This window comes from Polistes canadensis, unplaced genomic scaffold (assembly GCF_001313835.1).
Source record: "Polistes canadensis isolate GaletaPanama2010 unplaced genomic scaffold, ASM131383v1 scaffold_260, whole genome shotgun sequence".
In the NCBI taxonomy this organism is placed as follows: Eukaryota; Metazoa; Arthropoda; class Insecta; order Hymenoptera; family Vespidae; genus Polistes; species Polistes canadensis.
This window is the reverse complement of record NW_014569807.1, coordinates 48,003-49,026: the sequence shown is the minus strand read 5'-3', so window position 1 is coordinate 49,026 and position 1,024 is coordinate 48,003.

The window sequence follows — 1,024 nt, the reverse complement described above, 5'->3', positions numbered from 1 at the left end:
ACTTATATTTATCTCACATTTTTGGTTTATTCTCAACTCACCCCTCCTCTACCATATTATATATTATATAACTTACAAAATATTTTACAATGTCTTATCATTATTTCACTTATATTTATCTCACATTTTTGGTTTATTCTCAACTCACCCCTCCTCTACCATATTATATATTATATATATGCATATACATATATGTATGTATGTAAAAACAATGAAAAATGTCTTCTTGATACTATACAATCGATAGTAGTAGGATTTTATTATTTAATAATTAACATAGATTTTCAAAATACACAATTTTATTATATTATTAAATAATATTTTCTATTATACCGGTGTTATATTAAACGAATAGAAAATATACTCTGTGTGAAGTAGACACGACTATGATGATGATGATGACTAGGCACTCCAAGTACGTCTAATTTTGCACGGACCTTGTGTGTTCTTACTTTTGTGTGGGTTAGTTAGATCATTGTATATGCGTGTATATATTATATAGTGTTGAATATAAAGAGCTAGATGCTAGAAACCATCGAGGTTACTACTTGTTATAATCTAGGGAATAATTCGACGAACGTTTCCTTGTTATTAACTTCGCGAATTATGAATTAGAAATATTTTTCTATGTTTATTTATATATTAGGCATAATATTTCTAATCTTTTTCTTTTCTATTCTTTAGAATTTAAGAATAAATAATTGTAAATAACGTTTAGGGCATAGTGTTTAAGGTATTAATCCCTTTATCCCATTTTCAAATTAATCCATTTGCAAAATTCAATCGAATTATAACATTTATTTAAACAAAACAAATCAAAAAAAGTAAATGAAAAATTGTGTTAGTTCAAACTTTACTAACCACTTATATTGTATATATATATATATATATTGTGTAATATAAATCATAATTATTATTTATTTCTTTTATTTTGTCATCGTCATAATTATCAACAAATGATTTTTATCTTCTCGTGGCTCAGAGATAATTAACGCAATATATATATATATATAAGTTACTATAC